Genomic DNA, 23,155 nt, shown 5'->3' with positions numbered 1-23,155 from the left:
ATATTAGCATTCATGATTCCCTCAATGAACTGTAACTCCCACAGCCAGCAGCACTCATTCAGCCCCAAACCATGACACTCCCACCACCATGATTGACTGTAGGAAGGACACACTTGTGTTTGTACTCCTCGCCTGGTTACTATCATACATACTTGACAAAATCTGAACCAAATAAGTTTATCTTTGCCTCATCAGACCACAGGACATAGTTCCAGTAATCCATGTCCTTAGTCTGCTTTTCGTCAACCATCTGTTTGCGTGCTTTTTTGTGCTTCATCTTTAGAAGAGGCTTCCTTCGAGGACGACAGCCATGCAGTCCATTGTGATGCAGTGTGCAGTGTGTGGTCTGAGCAGTGACAGGCGGACCCCCTCCCCTGTAACTTCTGTAGCAATGTTGGCTGCACTTGTATATCTATTCTGACAAGACAACCTCTGGATATGACACTGAGCACGTGCACTCAACTTCTTTGGTCAACCATGGTGAGGCCGGTTATGAGTGGAACCTGTCTTGCTAAACCACTGTATGGTCTTGGCCATCGTGCTGCAGCTCAGTGTCAGGGTGTTGGCAATCTTTTTATAGCCTCAGCCATCTTTATGTAGAACAGCAATTATTTTTGGCAGATCCTCAGAGGGTTATTTGCCATGAGCAGCCATGTTGAACTTCCAGTGACCAGTATGAGAGAGCGTGAGAGCCATAATACCAAATTACCACCCCTGCTCCCCATTCACACCTGAGACCTTGTAACTAGTGTTGAGCGATACCGTCCGATACTTGAAAATATCGGTATCGGAAAGTATCGGCCGATACCGGCAAAGTATCGGATCTAATCCGATACCGATACCCGATACCAATACAAGTCAATGGGACTCAAGTATCGGACGGTATTCCTGATGGTTCCCAGGGTCTGAAGGAGAAGAAACTCTCCTTCAGGCCCTGGGATCCATATTAATGTGTAAAATAAAGAATTAAAATAAAAAATATTGCTATACTCACCTCTCCGACGCAGCCTGGACCTCACCGAGGGAACCGGCAGCGTTGTTTGCTTAAAATGCGCGCTTTTACTTCCTTCTGTGACGTCACGGCTTGTGATTGGTCGCGTGCCGCCCATGTGGCCGCGACGCGACCAATCACAGCAAGCCGTGACGTAATTTTCAGGTGCTTAATCATGCCATTCATGATTTTAAAATTACGTTCCGGCTTGTGATTGGTCGCGTCGCGGTCACATGGGCGACGCGACCAATCACAAGCCGTGACGTCACGGGAGGCAGGAGACGCGCGCATTTTTAAAAATTACGTCACGGCTTGTGATTGGTTGCGTGCCGCCCATGTGACCGCGACGCGACCAATCACAGCAAGCCGTGACGTAATTTCAGGTCCTGAATGCAGAAATAGGCATCAGGACCTGAAATTACGTAACGGCTTGCTGTGATTGGTCGCGTCGCGGCCACATGGGCGGCACGCGACCAATTACAAGCTGTGACGTCACGGAAGGAAGTAAAAGCGCGCATTTTAAGCAAAGAACGCTGCCGGTTCCCTCGGTGAGGTCCAGGCTGCGTCGGAGAGGTGAGTATAGCAATATTTTTTATTTTAATTCTTTATTTTACACATTAATGTTGTTTCGATACCGATACCCGATACCACAAAAGTATCGGATCTCGGTATCGGAATTCCGATACCCGCAAGTATCGGCCGATACCTGATACTTGCGGTATCGGAATGCTCAACACTACTTGTAACACTAATGAGTCACATGACGCCAGGGAGGGGAAATGGCGATCTGGGCACAATTTGGCCATTTTCACCTAGGGGTGTACTCATTTTTTTTTTGCCAGCGGTTTAGACATTAATGGCTGTGTGGGTTATTTAGAGGGCACCAGATTTACACACTTATACAAGATGTATACCGACTACTGTACATCACAGTATCATATCCACAATGACGTCCCTTGAAAAGATATAATAAAATATTTACAAAAATGTCAGGGGTGTACTCACTTTTGTGATATACTGTATACCTATATTAGTGATTGCCATTAGTAGCCCTTTTTTTTGTAAGGTTTCTGTATTAAGTGAAGCGCTGAATGCTCTTTTAATAAATGGGTAAAGGTAGGGATCAGATCCCTATGTTTATGTTTCTACATCTATATATTAAAGTATATTGATTTTTTTTACGTGTTTTCCACCAAATCACATAATTTCTAAATCACATGATCTGTAATGATATAACTACATCAAGAAATGGAGGCACTAAAACACAATAGGCCCCATTTATCAAAAAATGTCTAACATAAATAGATTTGGTTACCTGTAGCAACCAGTCAGATCGCAGATATCTTTTTTTTAAACAGCTCTGGGAAATGAAAGCTGCGTTGTGATTGGTTGAAAACAGGTTTCATTTTAGACAGTTTTGATAAATCAGCCCCAGTAAAAAAAAATCACTACAAAATGCTCAAAAATGTGAGAAAATCCCATGTAAAAAACACTAGTCTCAATAGTGTGTATGTGAAGGTAGAGAGGGTAGGTAGGTCTTACGGTGTGGATAACAGTGTGTGAAAAAACGCATTTTTTCTCCTTGTCACATTCTTTCTTGAACTGTCTTGTTCCACATGAACCACCACATACAGGAGGAATGAAATACGATTTCCACCGAAGTGGAAAAATCTATGTAGACAGTCATGCAGAAGCCCTGGGGGGATCCTATTAATACAGGTAACCTGTCGATACAGCGCCCGTGTGTCCCTGATGCTGGAGATATATAGGTCACTCAGTCTGCTCACTATCATTAACCTTGACGGGATCCATAAAATATTCACACCCGGAATGTCGTTATTTTCTTACATCAGATATACTAGGGATGGATTTTCGAATGCACAGCTGCCAGAGATGAAGCGTGAAGTTCTCGGTCACAGATGCAAATGCTGTCCTTTTTGGGGGAGCACTTTGAAATCGTCACTTTTGCGAGAACCCACTCTGTAGAGTGTTGTTATATAGAATTGGGGCACATACACACAGTCAGAGGAGTAACTATAGTGGCAGGAGTTGCATTCACACCCAGGATTTGAGTCTATGGGGCCCAGAAGTCACCCTTTAGCCAACACATGTCAAACTCTGGCCCGTGGGCCAAATTTGGCTTGCAGGGTGATTATATTGGGCCTGCGACTCTGGCACTATTCCCCCGCAGCGTTGCACCTTCAACTGTATCGGCATTCTGGATTTCGTGCCCGCTGTGTTGAGCAATGAAGAGCTGCAAAAGACACGCTGCAGCGGGGGACCAGGGTAGATGTATTTTATTTTTTTTAATGCGGGGCCCATTATACTGTATGGAGGACTATGTTGGGCCCATTATTCTGTATGGAGGACTATGTGGGGCCATTATTCTGTTTGGAGGACTATGTGGAGGCCATTATTCTGTATGGAGGACTATGTGGGACCAATTATCCTGCATGGAGGACTATGTGAGGCCATTATTCTGTATGGAGGACTATGTAGGGCCTATTATTCTGTATAGAGGTCTATGTGGGGCACATTATTCTGTATATAGGACTATGTGGGGCCCAGTATTCTGTATAGAGGACTATGCGGGGCCCACTATTCTGTATAGATGACTATGTGGGGCCCACTATTCTGTATAGAGGACTATGTGGGGCCCACTATTCTATATGAACCACTATGTGAGGCACATTATTCTGTACGGAGGGCTATGTGGAACCCATTAGACTGTGTGGAGGACTATGTGGAATGATTATACTGTATGGGGGACTATTATACTGTAAAAAAGTGATAAGGAAAAACTTCCTCAATTGTAGACACTTTTTTTAAAATAAATAACAAGATTCGTCGGCGACTTTGTCCAAGTTTTTAATTTTAGCCCTCTTTGTATTTGAGTTTGACATCCCTGCTTTTGCCCTTAATAAATTTGAAAAAACTGACCGTCACATCCATACATAGACTAAGTGTGAACAGGTGCTGAACCTAGAGTAACCAACTCATATAGTCAAGTAAAAAAGGCAGCACACTGCAGCGCTAAGACATGCAAACATGAAACATGAAAACTGAACTGCAATACTGCACTAGAAATATGAAAAATGAGAGCGTTTAGCGCATAAAAATGGCCAATTTTATGTGTACCTGATAGCCCCTTTACGGCATCTCTCGTATATCAGGTCCTACGCTTGCCTACCTCGCTGAGAATAAACGTCTCCATGTGAATGGGTACCTGTGAAAACCTCTTCCTAGACTCATATTCTCTCTCTCTGTGGAGGGGTGCTGGACCTGCTGCGATTAAAACACCTGTGGCTAGGAGACGGAGTGCTCAGTCAGAAGGCTAAATAATATATTTGAAAAAACTGACCGTCACATCCAAACATAGACTAGACTAATTTGCCCTTAATAAAGACCCGTGATAGTTGGTGGCCCTGTTGGACAATTTGCACTGGGGCTCACAAATTTCATCTTACGCCGCTGCAAACAGTCATATCATGGTTCACTTCTTTACCGAACTCCAGTGGGGCTTCTGATTTCATACAAAGGCACTGAGGTTCGTGACTAGTGATGAGCGAGTATACTCGTTGCTCGTGTTTTCCTTCGAGCACACTTGGGTGACCTCCGAGTATTTATGACTGCTCAGAGATTTAGTTTTCATCGCAGCAGCTGAATGATTTACAGCTACTAACCTGCTTGATTACATGTGGGGATTCCCTAGCCTTTTTTTTTTTTTTTTTTTAGATAGCCTTTATTAAAAAGTCAGACGATATTTTTTACAGACACTTGTAAACCATAATAAATCATTATGATTATAAGTGATCCATGACTACAGCCCATAATCCTGATTTCAAGACACCAGCTGCAAACTGTAAAATAATTATAATTACTGTTAAATTAATCTGTATAAGTTTCATCAGCTTAGGAAAATCAAGGATGCCTTAATTTTTTTAAAGGACATTTGCAAAAAAGTGCCCAATTTTTATGGACTGTCCTGGAATTTCTGGACGGTTGGCAACCCTGCTGAATCCAGACCCCAAAAAGTTAAGCAATCATCATAAGCATAAGAATTGGTGCAAATCAATTTGCAAGAACCGGTCCAGCGTCCACGTCAATAATCTGCGGCAGCTGGATGTGAGCGCAGAGCACCGCTTTTTACCTAATGGTATCCGCGGCTCTTCTTTTGATTAGCCGGACTGGTACAACATTACATGTGCGTCATGCCGCAACAATGACGTTGTGCCAGGTTGGCTAATCAAAAGAGACGTTAGTGATGCTTTTAGGTACTAGGTCGTTGTCATGGCTCTTGTTCAGCGGCCATGCATTACTGGTGTGGCCGCTAGATCAGATCCTGCTTAATCGATTCTCACCAACTCTACTTTTTACCAGCCTCTTCCGACAGTCTCCACAGTGTGGAGAGGGGAGAAAGCATATACAGTCTCAGGGATGGCAGTGAAAACAAATGAGCAAATCGATTTACACCAACTCTACTTTTCACCAGCCTCTTCCAATTGAAAAACATCTTTCTCATGTGCAATGTTTTTCAATTGAAGGAGACCGATGCTGCTCACATGCTCCTCTCACTGACGGCTCTCAGTCAATAACAGTAGAGAGGGGAGGGATTATACACAGATCTCCACAGTGTGTGCAGGGGAGAAAGCATATACAGTCTCAGGGATGGCAGTGAAAACAAATGAGCAAATTGATTCACACCAACTCTAGTAAGCATGTATGGCGTCCAACTAAGCCTTAATGGTGGTGTGTAGAAGCCATATGGCTTTGTGCACTTCAGTACAGGCTCTAATTCTCTGCCTATAATGCCTCCAAGTATAATAGTTAGTGATGAGCGAATATACTCGGTACTCGAGATTTCCCGAGCACGCTCGGGTGTCCTCTGAGTATTTGTAAGTGCTCGGAGATTTAGTTTTCATCGCTGCAGCTGAATGATTTACATCTGTTAGCCAGCTTGATTACATGTGGGGATTCTCTAGCAACCAGGCAACCCCCACATGTACTTATGCTGGCTAACAGATGTAAATCATTCAGCTGCGGCGCTGAAAACTAAATCTCCGAGCACTAAAAAATACTCGGAGGACCCCCGAGCGTGCTCGGGAAATCTCGAGTAACGAGTATATTCGCTCATCACTAATAATAGTGCAATTTGCCCTTCATTGTGATGGGGGCCTTATTTGACCCCTATATCGGTCCTACTGTACCGACGCAAGGTTTCGATTGGACATGAACTCATACATAATAAGAGAGCAAACTATGTAGAATTCAGATTTAGCACCAAAGTCCCTCTATACACCATTATCCTAGGTATTACCCTACTATAATACTCCGCTGTCCTCTTCTACATTATTAGGATTTTGTATGACCTATTAAACCTTAATATGGATAAGCCCTAGTATGTTCTTATGACATGAGGGAATCAATATAGATTGATCTCAGCAAGGAAGACAAATCCTCGAGTTCCCGCACCGGTCCTGAGTATAAAGGCTGCGGAGGCGGCAGGGTAGATATCTACAAGTCTCTTTTAATGCCTCATTTTGTGATAATCTGCGCAAATGGCTCTTTTGTCAGAGATTTCGGATAACGTGAACTTAGTCCTATGGCCGCAAACTCGTCCGTCCTCGGAGTATAAGCCTCATTTTATTCTATATTCCTTCAGCTGCTTCGTGCGGCAAAAAAAAAAATCCAATTTATTGTTACTATTCTTAACCGAGCATCTGCGGGAGATTGGTGAACGATGAAGGCGCGGAGGATGGATAGAGAGCTGACCTCTCGGCTTTCTGCTTCATTACAGATAATCCATTAGTTGAGTTTCTCGGCGCAGGAGTACAGATGTGTGCGAGACCGCAGAGCCTCACATCTACATTTCTGCAATGTCTCGGTATTACGCTTCCAGCGCTGGACAATCAATAACAATTCCATTATATGGCAAAACCTATTATTGCATGTGATAACCCATCTCCCAAGTGCTTTATGGCTCTGCTGCATATTGATATGAGGGGGAAAAAATCAGCTCCTTAGTTCCTTATTGTGCCTACACTGATCAGCGGAGGAGGCTCAGTTTGCGACTAAAAAGGGTCAGTGCCCAAATGACCACCACAGACATAAGATGGCGGCTAATAAGGAGATAGTAGAAGTTTCATGGACTGGAAAATTACTCTTGAAACTCTTGTAACTTTTGTAACTTAAGTCTCAGGTCAAGCTGCAGGTTCAGGTCCTGCACGCCCCTGCCTAAAGAGGACCTATCACTTGCTATAAATATGTAATTTTGCATTTTCTGGTATAAACGCCGCTGTTCTCCTGAATCCGGCGATGTTTTTCTTTTCTTCCTGCGCCTCTCCGTTCCTGAGATATGGTCTTCTAATCTTTGTATATACATTTAGTCTTGTTAACCAAGTGGGCGTGGTCACTTGCTCATAGGTGGGTGTTTTCTTGAATACAACTCCCACTTGGCTATCAAGACTACATTTATAGACAGGTAAAAGGAGGCCATATCTCGGGAACGGAGAGGCGCAGCAACAAAAGAAAAACATCGCCGGATTCAGGAGAACAGCGACATGTACACCAGCTAAAAAAATTAGATATTTATGGCAAGAGACAGGTTCTCTTTAAGGAAGATCAGCCACTATTTTTTCATCACTCTAAATTTTCAGTACCACAAAATCAGAATTTATGAACAAGCATTGCCCGGCGAATAAGCCTCCTTACATTGGCAAGCCAGAGCCGGTATGTCACTGTCCGCAAGGAGAAGCGTTACCCCTAAGGCCTCAGTCCAGAGCCTCTCACCTAGCAAAATCAGTTCTCATACTTTGCACTGACGAGGGGCAATACCCCGAAACACTGTGCTGCAAATTGGGATTCTGATTTAGCTTTTACCCTAAGTCACATTTCAAGACCCGTTAAAGGGTCGATAGTGACTTGTAGGATCCCTGCTTCCAACAGGTGGCGCTATAGAGTTCAAGCCCTCTTCTTCTCCGAAGAGTCAATTTGCACGTACAAAAACCGAAATTGAAAAAAAAAATCATCCATTAAAGAGATTGGCTGTAATTTTCTAGAAAATTGACTAAGAGCTGAACATGCATTAAACAATATCATAACTAATAATAGCCTATTCAATTTCTCACCGCAGCTGCTCTGGCCGCCCCTGTAATTCTTACATTGATGACCATTACAGCTGCAGTCAATCACTGACCTCAGCTCTGAATAATCCCACCTCCACCACTGATTGGCAGCTTTCTGCCTATGCACTGTGTACACAGAAAACTGCTAATCAGTGGAGTGGGCAGGGTTATAACGAGCTCAGCATTCAGAGATCTGCTAAATCTGCAGCAGATTATAACTGTAATTTTATCAAAACTTCAGCAATCATCTCAGTAAGTGACACATTGAATAGAATCAGGGTCTCTACCTCCACAACATGACAGAGCATACAAGCAACATACTAGAGATACAGTAAGTGAATTTTTATTTAAATTTGAATTTATGAACTTGTAAAATTTTCCAAAAAATTCAATTTGCCGCAAATCAAAAATTTGGAAGTGCCTCCCAGTGAACCTGAAAAAAAAGTATATTACACTGTTCTCTTTTCCTTGCACACTAATCTTCTTCACTGCTGTGCCATCACACACTATCTATAGTTTCCTCAGCGTTTATGGCTTTTTCTCCTTATATCCATGGTTAAGCTGCACGACGTCCTCTTACTATCCAGATTCATCACAAAATTACTGCTGCATTCCCTGCCCCTGCTTTTATACTGGCTCCTGATTGGCTTGGTTGTTATACCAGGTGTTGTGATAGCTGCAAGGCATTACGCAGAAGACTGTTCAGCTGTGCTCAAAGTCATGTGATCCTTCTCGGGCTGATGCAATCTTTTACAATGTTTAACATGGGGGTAGCCATTTTATAGCGTGGGTCGGGTCATATACCCTTCCATCAGCGCCCATTTTTGAGACAGAAGTTGGTGCTGTCTGGGGTGAAAATTTGGGTAATGAGGGTACAGAACAGAGACAAGGAAGAAGTATCTGCAAATAAATAAAAAAAATTCTTAACTCTTTTTTGATTACGGCAATAAATATATATTGAGCTCTACCCTTTCAGCTTTGATAAATGATAACAATGATTCTGGCAATTGACAATGATAATTCTGTCAGCCACCACTAGATGGAGCTGCATAAGGATTTCTATAGCTAGGACTAAACTCCGTGTATATATCTGTATGCAGTGAGCTCCCCCTAGTGGCAGTGCCAGGTAGCCACTTTGACAGCGTCAGGGCAAACAGGTGAAGCAGTTTAGTGGTGGGCCCCATAGCAGTGGCATGTCCTCAATTTTTATCTATGGTTGTTTCACAAGCACATATCTCACATTTCTGTTTTCAGCTTTGCATGTTACCTGAGCAAAACTGCAGTGTTTAGGATGAGAAGAACAGTACAAAGCTTATGGACTGGACTTTAGGTTCTTCCCATCTGTTACATGCGGAGCTATAACAGCTGAACACTGGTTATGCAAGAGGAAAAGTTGTGGGAACGCCGATCGCTGCGTTTTATCACCAGCTGTGGAAATTCTGTAAAGATTTTTTGCTGAATTGGAAAAAAACAACACGTTTTTATGGAAAGGTCATTAAAATGTATGTTTAATCCAAAACTTGAAACAACCATGGTGCATTTAAGGGGGCTGTCCAAAACCGGACCACTTCTTTGTTATCACGTTATATTGTAGGTCCCGACCCAGGCCCCTTCTCTATTGCCAAAGCAAAGAAGCACCCATTTATTTGAGGTAATGCTATGTTTCAGCACCCGGAACTCCAGCCGTCATGGGAGGGGACTTCTTTTACTGTATATGAGAACTTTAAAGGGAAGGTATCATCAGAAAATGAACTATCGTGTTAACTGTAAAAATTGTTTTTGTTTTTAATTTTTGCAATGTTTTTCTCCATATCGTAATCTGCGTTAAAAATAAAAATGAGAAATCTTGCAATTTTCTCACTGGTCACTCGGGCTTGCTTAGACTTATGCTTCCTATTGTTACTGGAAATTCACATGTACATTAGACGCAGTGAACAGACTTAGATGATTTGTATTGAAGCATCTAATGAGCGTGTGCAGAGGTCATTGTGAAGGGAGACAGAGCTGTGACATCACTTGTTGTGATTGGTGGATCCTTTTGTTATCAGGTGAGCATAGAGGTGTTACATGTCAGTGTAATCCTGCCTCTGATGATAAGGAGCCTGCTGAAAACTCTTCCTAAAACAACAGGAAGTTTGAGCCCAAATAAAGCCCCAGTGGTCAGTGTGAAAATTGCAAGATTACTAATCAGTTTTTGATTAAGCCAACCACAGACCCATCTTATCACAATGTGATCCCCTGCTGGTCCCTGCTACCTCCCTGCAGAGCTGCCAGCTATGTGCATATGGTTACTCCACCCTTGCTAATGGTTAACGCTAAGGACTGAGTCCAGCATAGCGCTTGGCAAAGACAAAAACTAATTGGATCTGCTACATCTAAGGTTCTCCAAAATCGGAAAACCCATTTTGATGGCCCATTTTACTCCTGTGCATATTTGCAGATGACAGGTTGGATGCAGCTTACATGTTCGGAAGAACAAGTGTAAGTCACAATTTTTATTTCACTTTCTTAGGTGTTAAGAAACTGAGTAAAATTATCTGCCAGCATACACCATACTTGCCAACTCTCCCTGAACATCCGTGAGGCTTACGGGAAAATGGAAGACGTCCAATACTCCCAGAGGGTATGACGACTCTCCTGTCTGCAGCCAAGACCAAGTTTCTTTGTGTCCCAGAATCCAATTATCCATTTGGAGAGATGGGCATCAAGTTATAAAGATGGCAGAAAATGGGTTTGGAGGGTTGTTGTCTCTAACAGGGTCATGGCTCTAGGGAGTCTGATGTATGGGGGTGCTACAAGTGATGAGCAAACGTGTTCGGATAATGTCTTGTTATAAGGTAGCTACAGTACCTCTAATAACTAGAATTCGCAAGTTGTTTTCTTATAGAGAGCTAGTTTGCATACTTTTCCCACTGAGCATTGCCATCAAGATTCCATACTCAACAGATCTCCTTAAAGAGGACATTTCACCAAGGCAAAAGTGCCAAGTTTTTGTCCTCATTTTTTCCTGCCGCTTCCCTGAGTATTCTGCTTTTTGTTTCTTTTAAATCCGCCATACGGTTTCAGAGATATGGAGGTTTTTACTTAGTGCTATATTTTTTTGTCTTTACTAAGGGGGCGTGACTCACAGGATCCTCAGGGGCATGTCTTTAGACTGCTCCGCATTGTTGCCCTGTTGGCCACACCCCCTAGGTATATTCCATAAAAATGAGCACTAAATAAAAACTTCCATATCTCCAGAACCGTATGACTGATTTAAAAGAGACCAAAAACGGAATACTCAGGAGAGCAGTGGGAATTAAATTAAGAGCAAAAGCTGTATACTTTATACCATTTTTAAGGAAGGAGCGTCCGTCTTCTAAAGCTCCCTACTCATTCTAATTCCGTTATAGAAGTAATGGATGGTGAGATCGTATTGTATTATTCATTAATGTTATAGGTCGTATGGAGGTGCCCAATTGCCGCTTTCCCCATACGTAGGAATGGGGTGATATCATTTGAGCGTGACCCTTCATAAGCCCCAGGTAGGCTGCATGTATGATACCAATTCTCAGAAATTCTACAAAATTCACAATGTAGCCTAAAGCTCCAGGGCCCGATATAAAATCTGTTCCAAGACTCCCACGCTTCTGTGTATCTACAGTAAAGGTGTATTGATCCAATCATTGTAAAGAAACCCACGGGCTCGGGTGCTGGATGTAATGTTGCTCCTCGTTCCTTCTTCTCATTCACATTCGCTAATGATAAAGCATCAAACCATGAGGTTCCCCGCAGCTTTACAGATGTATTATTTTTCATGGAGAGGTATTTTAAAAGCCAAGTATCCTCCTGTAATCTCTGGATGTGCAGTGCGTCGTCTGGATGATCCTCCAGGCAAGAAAACCATATTCCACAGAGAGGGAGAAGACTCGGTTTTCTTTGGTTTAGACGTGCAAAGATATGAATTAGAGTGAAACTACTAGAAGATAATTTAGCCTTTAATTTTATATATCATTTATATCATCTAACGTAATTCAGAATCCAACGCAGAATTACAAAATGGTGAAGAAACAGATATTAATATGTGACTGCTTTTTGAGACTGCAGACTTTTATATAAATCTAAGGCTGTGTTCACACGGTTTTTTTTTGCAGCGCAAATTAAAATCTGCTTTTTACAGTACAGGCAAAAGCCGTCTAGTCTGGTTGGCATGGCCATCTAGTGGATGCGGCCTCCCTTTGTACACTTGTATCGAGCGAGGCAGCGCCCCGTCTAGTCTGGCTGGCATGGCCATCTAGTGGACGTGGCCTCCCTTTGTACACTTGTATCGAGCGAGGCAGTGCCCCGTCTAGTCTGGTTGGCATGGCCATCTAGTGGATGCGGCCTCCCTTTGTACACTTGTATCGAGCGAGGCAGCGCCCCGTCTAGTCTGGTTGGCATGGCCATGTAGTGGACACGGCCTCCCTTCTTACACTTGTATTGAGCGAGGCAGCGCCCCATTTTGTCTGGTTGGCATGGCCATCTAGTGGACGCGGCCTCCCTTTGTACACTTGTACTGAGCGAGGCAGCGCCCCATTTTGTCTGGTTGGCATGGCCATCTAGTGGATGCGGCCTCCCTTTGTACACTTGTATTGAGCGAGGCAGCGCCCCGTCTAGTCTGGTTGGCATGGCCATCTAGTGGATGCGGCCTCCCTTTGTACACTTGTATTGAGCGAGGCAGTGCCCCGTCTAGTCTGGCTGGCATGGCCATCTAATGGATGCGGCCTTCCTTTGTACACTTGTATCGAGCGAGGCAGCACCCCATCTAGTCTGGCTGGCATGGCCATCTAGTGGACACGGCCTCCCTTTGTACACTTGTATTGAGCGAGGCAGCGCCCCATCTAGTCTGGTTTGCATGGCCATGTAGTGGACGCGGCCTCCCTTTGTACACTTGTACTGAGCGAGGCAGCGCCCCATTTTGTCTGGTTGGCATGGCCATCTAGTGGACGCGGCCTCCCTTTGTACACTTGTACTGAGCGAGGCAGCGCCCCATTTTGTCTGGTTGGCATGGCCATCTAGTGGATGCGGCCTCCCTTTGTACACTTGTATTGAGCGAGGCAGTGCCCCGTCTAGTCTGGCTGGCATGGCCATCTAATGGATGCGGCCTTCCTTTGTACACTTGTATCGAGCGAGGCAGCACCCCATCTAGTCTGGCTGACATGGCCATCTAGTGGATGCGGCCTCCCTTTGTACACTTGTATTGAGCGAGGCAGCGCCCCATCTAGTCTGGTTTGGATGGCCATGTAGTGGACGCGGCCTCCCTTTGTACACTTGTACTGAGCGAGGCAGCGCCCCATTTTGTCTGGTTGTCATGGCCATCTAGTGGATGCGGCCTCCCTTTGTACACTTGTATTGAGCGAGGCAGCGCCCCATCTAGTCTGGTTGGCATGGCCATCTAGTGGATGCGGCCTCCCTTTGTACACTTGTATTGAGCGAGGCAGCGCCCCGTCTAGTCTGGTTGGCATGGCCATCTAGTGGATGCGGCCTCCCTTTGTACACTTGTATTGAGCGAGGCAGCGCCCCGTCTAGTCTGGTTGGCATGGCCATCTAGTGGATGCGGCCTCCCTTTGTACACTTGTATTGAGCGAGGCAGCGCCCCGTCTAGTCTGGTTGGCATGGCCATCTAGTGGATGCGGCCTCCCTTTGTACACTTGTATTGAGCGAGGCAGTGCCCCGTCTAGTCTGGCTGGCATGGCCATCTAATGGATGCGGCCTTCCTTTGTACACTTGTATCGAGCAAGGCAGCACCCCATCTAGTCTGGCTGGCATGGCCATCTAGTGGACACGGCCTCCCTTTGTACACTTGTATTGAGCGAGGCAGCGCCCCATCTAGTCTGGTTTGCATGGCCATGTAGTGGACGCGGCCTCCCTTTGTACACTTGTACTGAGCGAGGCAGCGCCCCATTTTGTCTGGTTGGCATGGCCATCTAGTGGACGCGGCCTCCCTTTGTACACTTGTACTGAGCGAGGCAGCGCCCCATTTTGTCTGGTTGGCATGGCCATCTAGTGGATGCGGCCTCCCTTTGTACACTTGTATTGAGCGAGGCAGTGCCCCGTCTAGTCTGGCTGGCATGGCCATCTAATGGATGCGGCCTTCCTTTGTACACTTGTATCGAGCGAGGCAGCACCCCATCTAGTCTGGCTGACATGGCCATCTAGTGGATGCGGCCTCCCTTTGTACACTTGTATTGAGCGAGGCAGCGCCCCATCTAGTCTGGTTTGGATGGCCATGTAGTGGACGCGGCCTCCCTTTGTACACTTGCACTGAGCGAGGCAGCGCCCCATTTTGTCTGGTTGTCATGGCCATCTAGTGGATGCGGCCTCCCTTTGTACACTTGTATTGAGCGAGGCAGCGCCCCATCTAGTCTGGTTGGCATGGCCATCTAGTGGATGCGGCCTCCCTTTGTACACTTGTATTGAGCGAGGCAGCGCCCCGTCTAGTCTGGTTGGCATGGCCATCTAGTGGATGCGGCCTCCCTTTGTACACTTGTATTGAGCGAGGCAGCGCCCCGTCTAGTCTGGTTGGCATGGCCATCTAGTGGATGCGGCCTCCCTTTGTACACTTGTATTGAGCGAGGCAGTGCCCCGTCTAGTCTGGCTGGCATGGCCATCTAATGGATGCGGCCTCCCTTTGTACACTTGTATCGAGCGAGGCAGCACCCCATCTAGTCTGGCTGGCATGGCCATCTAGTGGACACGGCCTCCCTTTGTACACTTGTATTGAGCGAGGCAGCGCCCCATCTAGTCTGGTTTGCATGGCCATGTAGTGGACGCGGCCTCCCTTTGTACACTTGTACTGAGCGAGGCAGCGCCCCATTTTGTCTGGTTGTCATGGCCATCTAGTTGATGCGGCCTCCCATTGTACACTTGTATTGAGCGAGGCAGCGCCCCATCTAGTCTGGTTGGCATGGCCATCTAGTGGATGCGGCCTCCCTTTGTACACTTGTATTGAGCGAGACAGTGCCCCGTCTAGTCTGGTTCACAAAGGGACCGAAGACTTGTTATTCTAGACCGGACAACCCCATTAAAGATATTCCCATGCTAGAACCTGATGACATATCGCTGGGCGATACCTTCACTTAATGATCGCTGCAGCTTCTAAGATTACTGATTTTGCCACGACAATCCTGGAAACTGGAGCACAAAAAGCGGCAATGTTTGGGTAAATTGCTCCAAAAAGTTGGCATCCTAGGATGTTTGTTTGGGGGCTTATTTGATCTTAATGGATGGGGTTAAATGGCTATGGATAGCTTTGACATGGAAATATTTGTTTGTTATTTTTCAAATGTTAGTGCGGATATTTAGATATTAAAATTGCACTAAATTTCAGCTTGTAAATGTTCATTTCTTTATTCATTTTCAGGTCCCCTAACATGCAGTTTGTTGTCTCATACACATATAAGATTTTCTCTTGTTGGGAGTATCTCTCTCAGTAATATAGGCTGGATGTGATTTCTGTGTGTATTCAGGGTGCAAATATCTTCATTAGCTCTTACATCAGCACATCTTCTATCCTGCATTTATTTCCTCTTCATGTCCTTATCTTATTTCTATACATGCTTTCTCCCCTGCTAACACTATTGAGATGTGTGTACAACTCCTTCCCTTCACTGCTGGTATTCTTAACACTGAGAGAAGGGAGCATAGAGAGCAGTCAGAATGAGGAGCTTGTGATTAGACCTGCCCATCTGCCTCCTCTGATTGAAAAACACTGCACATGGGAAAGTTGGAGAAGGCCGATGAAGAGAAGAGTTGGTGCGAATCGATTTTCAAGACAAAGCCCATCGGCCACATCAGTAATTTGTGGCTGCTGGATGGGAGCACTTATCTTTTTTCTCCGCCATCCCTGTACCAATACATGCTTTCTCCCCTGCTAACACAATGGAGATCTGTGTACAACTCCTTCCCCTCTCTCCTGGTATTCTTAACACTGAGAGAAGGGAGCAGAGGGAGCCGTCAGAACCAGGAGAATGTGATTAGGCCTGACCATCGGACTCCTCTGATTGAAAAACACTGCACATGGGAAAGTTGGAGGCTGGAGAAAAGTAGAGTTTGTGCGAATCGATTTGAAAGACAGGGTCTATCGGCCACGTCAGCAATCTATGGCCGCTGGATGGGAGCACTGAGAACCGCTTCCTGTCTCTTGGCATCTGCTGCTTTTCTTTTGATCGACTGGTGTGAGATTATCATTACAGAGTACAACAAGTACCACAAAACCAAAGTCCCTGTCGAAATCAAGATAATGTGGACAACCCCTTGAAGATCATCAATCTGCAGTAAAATCACAATCTTGTTTTTGAAAACAGATCGATCAGTTTGTCATTTAGTTTATTTGCTTTTAGTTAATCAATTACTACATGAAACTTCTAAAAATCACAAAATCAAGTCCAAAGGCTACTTTGTTGTCACTCAGCTTTTCTAGATGTCTGAACAGTAAATCTGTCCAATTGTGCCCCTGTGAGTTTGGGAAAGCAGGCTGACAACTGTAATGGTGATCATAATGGTTTCCACAAAGTCCAATTTTTTTTTTACCAATCAGAATAAGATGACTCACAAATGTACAAGTGATTTTTTTTTTTAAGTATTGTATAAAGGCTCTTTAAAGGGAATCTGTCAGGACGATTTTGCTATTGAAAATAGTGGTTTTACTGTATAGGGCATAGGACAACAATAAAAATAAGACCTGTCTTGTAGTAATCCGATGAGCCAGCGGTGAAAAATCAAGTTTTGAAGCCACATGTAAATTAGCCAGGTAGTGCATTGGGGGTGTGGTAATATATTAAAAGTGTATGAACACGCCCCATTGTACTTCCAGACTAATTTGCATGTGTCTTCAAAGCTTGGTTCCTCAGCGCTAGCACATCGGATTACTACAAGACAAGGATCATTGCTAATATTGTACTAAGAATAGCTTCAAAAACCTTATTTCAGCATTCTGATTTAATGTTTTTTTTTTTTTTGCTCAAATGTATGTATTTGGAGATTAAAAAAAAAAAAACATTTTTGCTATTGGGTCGTTTTAAAAATTTGCACCGTTTGGCTTTTACAGGCTCTTTGTTTATCTGCACATTCAACTTTGATGTGTTCATTGGTCATAAATCAACTGAGAGGAGTTCAAGAAAAAATAAATATGAGAGTTACAGATTTATCAGAACATCACAACGCTCACTGATGGATCCTCAGTTAACTCTTTCTGCTGCCAGTGCAACACATAGGCTATAGAAGACAAAAAATGCAAAGTTGTTGTCTTTTTTTATGACCCCCAATTGTAAGAAATATTTTAATCCGAAAATAAATGCATTTAGGTGAAAAAAAAATGTACACGTAAGAGGGGTAGGAAGGTCTTTGTAAAGGACTTCCATCAATTAGCAGGTTCTGCTGTATAAAGCACCTTCCTCTCTGGAGGACCCAGCTTGTCTGTGAATTATATGGATAAGTCATTAATTTCAATGGCCACCATGTAATACTTAATGTGTCCACCGGTGGTGCTGCAGGGAAATTGTATACCTGCTGCCATGTTCCCACTACAGCCGATCGCTAGAGATCACAGGCGCAAAAGACCCTGGAATCTGCCTATTTTTTAAGGATCATTGTAACAGACAGGCATTGCAAAAAAAAAAAAATGGACGATTCCTATAAATTATTAAATATAATTGGATTTCAGCAAGGCTTTATCATTACTGATCCAAGACTGTCATTGTGAGCAGGTAGAAATTAAATTAGACTGATGATGAGCAGAGAAGGAGCTGAGGGGGATAATGCTGATGAGAATGAGACTGAGAGGAAATAAAGTCTATACAACCTGATATTTGTAGGAGACAGAACAAGAAACAGACAGAGAGTGACAACTGACACCCTGTATTAAGACAATCCGAGCGTTTGCTCCTTGCTGTGATGTCACACCTGAGTGAAGGGTGACAGGTGTTCTGCATAGGACACAGATGTATCGGCAGATGGTAGCTCCATGTCACCAGGAGATTTCTAATAGCGGGGCTGTGATTTATTTCACACGCCTGAATAGAGAGAACAAATTGCTAGCTCTGCAGTCTGTAGGAACAGAGAAGCTTTGTATATGTGTATGAGAGGTCTTCCCTCAGTCATATAAACAACATCTTAAGCCTAAATTGTACCTAATTCCGTATCTTAGAATCAGAACTAGATCAAATGTAATGGGACATTCTTAGGATTAGAACTAGATCTTAGAACGAGAACTAGATCAAATGTAATGGGACATTCTTAGGATTAGAACTAGATCTTAGAATCAGAACTAGATCAAATGTAATGGGACATTCTTAGGATTAGAACTAGATCTTAGAACCAGAACTAGATCAAATGTAATGGGACATTCTTAGGATTAGAACTAGATCTTAGAACGAGAACTAGATCAAATGTAATGGGACATTCTTAGGATTAGAACTAGATCTTAGAATCAGAACTAGATCAAATGTAATGGGACATTCTTAGGATTAGAACTAGATCTTAGAACCAGAACTAGATCAAATGTAATGGGACATTCTTAGGATTAGAACTAGATCTTAGAACGAGAACTAGATCAAATGTAATGGGACATTCTTAGGATTAGAACTAGATCTTAGAATCAGAACTAGATCAAATGTAATGGGACATTCTTAGGATTAGAACTAGATCTTAGAACTAGAACTAGATCAAATGTAATGGGAAAGTCTTAGGATTAGAACTAGATCTTAGAATCAGAACTAGATCAAATGTAATGGGACAGTCTAAGGATTAGAACTAGATCTTAGAATCAGAACTAGATCAAATGTAATGGGACATTCTTAGGATTAGAACTAGATCTTAGAATCAGAACTAGATCAAATGTAATGGGACAGTCTAAGGATTAGAACTAGATCTTAGAATCAGAACTAGATCAAATGTAATGGGACATTCTTAGGATTAGAACTAGATCTTAGAATCAGAACTAGATCAAATGTATGGAGCCAGTCTAAGAATTAAAACTAGATCCAATGTATGAGAAGATTCATAGAATTAGAACTAGATCACATGTAAGTAGACATTCTTAGACGTGGAACTAGATCTTAGAATCAGAACCAGATCAAATGTAGGGAAACATTTTTAGAATTAGATTTTAGAATTAAATCAAATGGATAGGGACATTGTTAGAATTAAAACTATATCTTAGAATCAGAACTAGATAAAATGTATGGAGACAATCTAAGAATTAAAACTAGACCAAATGTATGGGGACATTCATAAAATTAGAACTAGATCACATGTAGGTGGACATTCTTAGAAGTGGGACTAAATCGTAGAATCAGAACAAGATCAAAGGTATGGCGACATTCATAGAATTCAATTTTAGAAATAAATCAAATGTATGGGGACATTCTTAGAACTAGAACTAGATTTTAGGATTAGAACTAGACTAAAGGTATGTACACATTCTTAGAACTAGATCTTAGAATCAGAACTAGATCAAATGTATGAGGACAATCTTGGAATTAGAACTACATCAAATCTAAGGAGACATTCTTAGAATTAAAACTAAAGGTTAGAATTAGAACTAGATCAAATGTATGGTTACATTCTTAGAAGTAGAACTAGATTTTAGAATTAGTTCAAATGTAAGTACACATCCTTAGAACTAGATCTTATAATCAGAACTAGATCAAATGTATGGGGACATTCTTGGAATTAGAACTAGATCAAATGTAAGGAGACATTCTTAAAATTAGAACTAAATTTTAGAATTAGAACTAGATTAAATGTATGGGGGGATTCTTAGAACTAGAACTAGATAGGATGTATACACCTTACAACTAGATCTTAGAATCAGAACTAGATGAAATGTATGGGGACATTCTTAGAATTAGAACTAGATTTTAGAAATAGAACTAGATCAAAGAAGTCAGATGTTGAAGAACCTTTGTTGATGTAGATGTATAAAAATACAGTAAATGGGGGAAAAATTGCTAAAGTACAAACATAATAAGACAATTATGGGTGAGGCGAGGTGAAGGGAGGTGGAGTTGAGCTGAGTTCAGGAGAAGCCCTTGGCTTAGAAGAAGACATGAGGTCACTCTCAGTAAATAGAAGACAATTGAATACTGAGGAGATAATGTTCAATGAAATACATAGTGAGATGAAGGTCAGGAGATGATGGCTCAGAAGATTGGAAAGTATAAATTGGTAGGAAGGATCAGAAGAACACCATTATTTAAAGGGAATTGTGGAGACACCTACAGGTGTAGGAGAAGACACTAAAAAAATGAGACTTGAGAACTTAACCTTGAGGGACAACTGAGAAGACTTCATGTTAAAGCCCATGGATCAGCTGATGGATCAATGGGAATGTAAATAAAAGCACCACTGGTAGAGAAAGGGGTTCGGAGACGCTTAGGAGAGAGGTGGATTAGGATAATACACTCAATCAGAGGAGTCGTGAGTTGATATATACAGAGATGGCGATTGGGAACAAACACAGTGGTCTGGTAGAGAATGTAAGTGAGAAGACTCTTAGGGAAGGATACAAACATCTAAGGAAAGGGGTTGAGTAATCACACTCAACGATGAAGAAGGAAGCTGGGAACTGAGTTGGTGAGATTTAATTAATGAGTGGGAAATGCTATCATTGCCATATAACATGAAAAAAACAAAGCATAAAGTACAAACCTTACACAGCAGCATCTATAAAGCATCTCTAGGCATATGACAAGACAACAGCCAGTACCAGAACGTGTGGTCATAAAATAGATCACTATTCGGTGAAACAGGATATTAATTAAAAAAAGATAAAAAAGAAATATTTTTTACCCGGTCGGAAAGAAGACACAAGCCCATCACGTTCAACCTATAACCTAACATGTTGATCCAGAAGAAGGTAAAAACCCTAATGAGGGAGATGCAAATTGTCCCATATAAGTGGAAAAATTATTTTCAGAAAATTATACTTGACTATATGAGCTTTATACATCCAGAGTTGGCAATTAGTCATCTGACCATAAGAATCGTTAGCCAACAGCTTATCCTCCATCATTAGAAGGAGCCAAAGTAGCAAATAGTCCAAAGGAACATAATGATAAAATAAATTCTGTATATCACCGTTATAATTGGATTTGTGTAGACTAGTTATATAATAGATATATATTATCGTGAAACACAGGCAATAGCATGGATGGAAAACCAAGGTCTTGCTGTAGCCCAACAGTAACGTTCTACCATTAGCTCCTTGTGACCTTGGACATGATAAAATGAGAATAAACTATAATACTGCCATCAGGACAGACAATCATAAGTCAGATTGGTATGATATAAATCATATTTAGTAGTCATTTATAAAAGTATGGAAAGTGGTGAAAATCAAGTTGAGTCTAGAAGCAATCTATGCATTTAGTTTAGGGGATTTGTTCAAACACTGATATTATGTGAGGATAGGGGTCGGGTATGGTTATAGGTTTCGTTCCATCAAGCAAGATTCCAAAAATTAGATTCTTGCAGCCACCTGTGCTGAGGTTCCACAAAGCTGCCTACAAATAAAACCAGGATGGAGAACCTGAGGGATGTGTGGTACTACCTAGGCATATAGGATCTATAGGATAGATACGCAACCTGGATTAAAAGTACAGAAAATACAGAAGTGATCTTGGGATCAAGTTTAGAGATATGACTTCTAGCATAAGGTCTAGTCTTAACATCTAGTCTAAAGTTAATGATGAAGACCTTCCTGGGCAGGTGCAGATGGAAGAGATCGGAGTTGGATACGAAATGTTGACTTCACGAGTCAGGGTCACGAAGTGTAGGGGCAAAGAACTATTCGATCTTGAGGGGAGTATCTCAATGCCAGCTTCCTATATTAAGGTGACCCAGTCTTATGTGTGCCCATAGATCCCTGGCACCTTCACCTCTTGGGGTGGAGATCAAATACCTGGATGCCCAGAGTGGCAGTATGCTCTGTCCTCCGCTCTCGACTGCTTCTGATTCTCTGCTTGGAAAGAAGGGAGGGAGCATGGGATGCTGTGCTTGTGCTGCTGTAACCCATTCAACGCCACCGTGCTGTACGGCAGCTGACAAACAAGCAAAAGAGACCGGGCTATTATACTGTAACTACATATTAAATGCCTGGGGAAGCAATTACTCAGAGCCACAGAAAGAATTACATCTTATCAATCATCAGCTCACACACGAGAACCAAACGGGAGGCAGGACCAAGAAAAGAAAAACTATCAATGTGGTCTTGAAAAAAGTCAAAACTGAATTGAGGGTATTAATATTAAAGTGGTAGATTGGAACGACAAGGGTTAATCTTGCACATACAAATCGCCTCTATTTAATCCCTTGTAATCCACATGTCAGGCAGTGGATCCCCCTCTGGACAGATGTGCGACATTTACCAAGTGTCCTCGCTTAACATCATTATTGGTAATGCCCCCCCGAGCCCCTCCTGCAAAGTCGGCGCCACATGACTATACAGGGCGTATTCAGGGTAATGGCACTAAAATCATCTCGACTGCTCTTTTATCAGAGATTTATTGATACCCATTGCATACAATCACATATGTAGATATCACATAGGTTAAATGGGTTAATTTCCGATCTTGGCGACCAAGTTGGTAAACACGATCCAATATGAAAAACACAGGGATGGCAGAACTGCTGGCCTGGGCGACATCCAAAAATGAAGTATTTGGCTGAGCGTCTGTTTCTACACTCCTCAATATTGAAATTGCAACACCAAGAAGGAAAGGTCATGGAATTGTGAAAATCACAGGATGGATAGACATGTAAGTGATCTGCAAATGATGAAAAAAATGGAAACAATACTGAACACATCAAGATGATTTGAAAATGTTAAGTATGAACGTCACAAGCAGGAATCATCGCAATTACAGCATCGACTGCTATTAGTGAGGTTATTAATGGTCGTTTGAGGAATGGTCTGCTGCATTGAATGCGCTTGGACAAATCATCAAGATCTGCTGCTGGCAGCAACTTGTGTAATTACTGAATAATGACATCTCAGATGTGTTCGATTGGAGACAAGTCT

At 42.8% G+C, this 23,155-nt stretch overlaps 1 protein-coding gene across 2 annotated transcripts in view; it reads right to left on the bottom strand.

Moving 5' to 3' along the window:
• Positions 1-23,155, bottom strand: part of TMEM91 (transmembrane protein 91) — a 147,086-nt gene that overhangs the window by 23,836 nt on the left and 100,095 nt on the right. Inside the window, exon 1 of one of the 2 annotated variants that reach the window (XM_077285697.1) lies at positions 22,037-22,232. The exons of the other annotated variant lie outside the window; for it this stretch is intronic. The gene's annotated coding sequence lies outside the window, so the exon portion shown is untranslated. Of the gene's footprint in view, positions 1-22,036; positions 22,233-23,155 lie in introns of those variants that run through there. 2 annotated transcript variants of the gene reach the window in all.

The sequence above is a fragment of the Ranitomeya variabilis genome, chromosome 2, assembly GCF_051348905.1.
Source record: "Ranitomeya variabilis isolate aRanVar5 chromosome 2, aRanVar5.hap1, whole genome shotgun sequence".
In the NCBI taxonomy this organism is placed as follows: domain Eukaryota; kingdom Metazoa; phylum Chordata; class Amphibia; order Anura; family Dendrobatidae; genus Ranitomeya; species Ranitomeya variabilis.
Note: the sequence above shows the minus strand (reverse complement) of the source record. Positions and strands in the feature narration are given on the sequence as shown.